Source organism: Elephantulus edwardii, unplaced genomic scaffold (genome assembly GCF_000299155.1).
Source record: "Elephantulus edwardii isolate Elephantulus edwardi_28Jun2011 unplaced genomic scaffold, EleEdw1.0 scaffold00059, whole genome shotgun sequence".
NCBI classification, from domain to species: domain Eukaryota; kingdom Metazoa; phylum Chordata; class Mammalia; order Macroscelidea; family Macroscelididae; genus Elephantulus; species Elephantulus edwardii.
In genome coordinates this window covers 1,774,061-1,776,574 of record NW_006399809.1, presented here as the reverse complement: position 1 = coordinate 1,776,574, position 2,514 = coordinate 1,774,061, and the positions used below count along the sequence as shown (strand labels likewise).

Here is a 2,514-nt window from a genome sequence, read left to right as displayed (position 1 = left end):
GTTGGCGCAGGATAGAGCAGGGTTTAGGGCTGTTGTGCATAGGGTCGCTATGATTCGGAAACGACTCGACGGCACATAACAACAACAACAACAATTGGATACATAAAATTTCTTGTTGTTGTTAGGTGCCTTCGAGTCAAGTATGACCCACGAAAACTCTACGAACAGCAGATCTGAACCTTATCCTATCATCCTGGGCCATCCTCACACTTCCTTGCTCACCGGAGCCCGGAGCCGGTTGACAAGTCACTGCGTCAATCCACCTAGTTCAACACTCTGCCTTTTTATCATGTCCCTCTCTAAGGAATAACTCCTCCTAGCAAGATGCTCAAAGTATGTGAGACAAAGCTTTATCATCTAAGCCTCCAAGGAGCACACTGTACTTTCTCCAAGAATATATGTTTGTCCTTTTGGCTGTCCATGGCAAGTTCACTACTCTTCTCCAACAACAAAGCTCAAAGGCGTCAATACTTCTTACGTCATCCTTTTTAACCATCCAGTCTTAGAGGCATAGTAAGTGATATGAAGGGCAATGACCCGAACCAGACACACCTTAGTCCTCAAACTGCTATCATTGTTGTTGTTGTTCAGTGCCATCGAGGTGCAAGCGACTCAGTGAGGGAGAGTCCTAGATGATTTGGGTGCCTTTCATCCTCTCTCCAGGTTCAAAGGGTTTCCAGAATTACAGAAGTGGATGTCACTCCTCCTTCCAAGTTTGTTTTAATCGGGGAGCTCCACCCCACTCTCTGTCCGCATTGGGTAACCAGCCATTAATGCATTTGACACATCAGTGTCACAGTGTTCAGCCTCACGGGAACCACAAGTGACCGCTGTACGGCAACTTGTACACAAGGGCTATACTACCTGGAAGAATGTCTGAACAAAAACAATGAAACAGTGGCCAGAAGGCCGCAGGTCTGAGGGTCCTTACCGTGTCTTAGCAGCCTGGCATGCCCAAATGCTGGGAAACTCCCTGCCCCAGACCCCCGTTCATCTGGCAATTCCGCTCTGCCAACCTCGTCGTGGGCTCCCCCAAAAACACCACACTTGCTCGGAGTCCTCAAACCTACCTCACCTCCAGCCACTGACATCATTACTCCTCAATAATTTGGAGAGGCCCCTGACTGCAGACTTTTCCAGTGTAATATGGTTCCTGATTTCCTGACTGCTGGTACCAACAGTGCTGATTGTGGATCCAACTAAGATGAAGTTGTTGACAGTTTCAATCTTTTCTTCATCTAACATTATGCCTATTGGTCCGGTGGTAAGAATTTTTGTTATACTTTCTTTTTTTTTTTTTTAAATTTAGGTTGTTTATTTTTCATTTCAATGAACATCTACAGAGATTTTGGGATTCCATTCATTCATTGTTGCACCCCTCTTAAGAAATGATACACAGCCTAGTCACGTCAATCATAGTTTTAAACATATTAACCAATTATGAGACTAAATTTTCACAAGAGGAGAAATAATATTTTATTATACATTTTTTTCCACAAACCGTCTTAGATTTGCATAATTCTGCCACCCAAAACCTAGTGAAGCCCTACAGAGTCTGTCAATTATTAGACTGTTGTCTCTTAGTTTAAATCCCAAGCTTTCTCAAGTCACTTTGTGGTTTATAGCTGAGATTCTGCAAAAAGGCACTTCTACCTGTCACACTGAAATTACTGCATTGAGTTGGTGCAGACTCACCTCATAGTGACCCTATAAGACAGAGTTGACCTGTTCCAAAGGGTTCCCGAGCTCACAGGATATGAAAGCACAGTATCACAATTTTCTTCCTAGGAAGAGTTGGTGATTTCAAAGTGCCAACCAAAGGTTGGCAGTCAAATGTTCTTAATTATTGTGTTACCAGAGCTCTGTTTGTATTGTTCTTTATTTCTGCAGAGAGGGTGCTTAGAGGAAGATTGTAAGGCTGCAGAAGCACAGTTTGCTTTTCTCTCTTGTTTCTCCTTCCTGTAGCATCACCCCAGCAATGTTTCATCACCTCAGCAGTGGCAATTCCTTCCAGAAGTAGCAGATGAATCTATTTTACAATCTTTCTGAGAACTCCATAAGTCACTACCAGTTAGCATCAAGATGGACTCTGACTCATAGGATCCTTAAGTACGTCAAAATGTTTCCCAGGGTCTTCTGGAAATATTGTCATATTTCTTACAAGTTTCCACTCGATAGACTCACACTCTGAACATTTTCTTTAGCAACCATGCACATTAACTGTTTGCATACCCAAGGACTTCATTAAAGAATCAATGTTTTGAAGTCTCCAGAGAGAATACTAACTCTAATTGAACAGTCTCTTCTTAAAGCTCTGGGTCCCAGCCTCATAAGATTATTCTTGCAAGCTTCACTCACTGACTGCTATTGAGCTCCTTCCAACTCATTGATGAACCCCATCATGTGCCTGGGTCTGTAAATCATGGAAGGAGACAGCTCATCTTTCTTTTGAGTAGATTTGAACAACCAGATATATGCAATCTTTGCCTTAGAAGTGTAATTCACTGTGGATTA

The 2,514-nt window shown here is 42.8% G+C and overlaps 1 pseudogene; it reads right to left on the bottom strand.

The window, feature by feature from the left end:
- The window catches only part of LOC102863773, a 31,777-nt pseudogene extending 30,686 nt beyond the window's left edge, over nucleotides 1-1,091 (bottom strand).
- Between the last annotated feature and the right edge of the window lie 1,423 nt (nucleotides 1,092-2,514).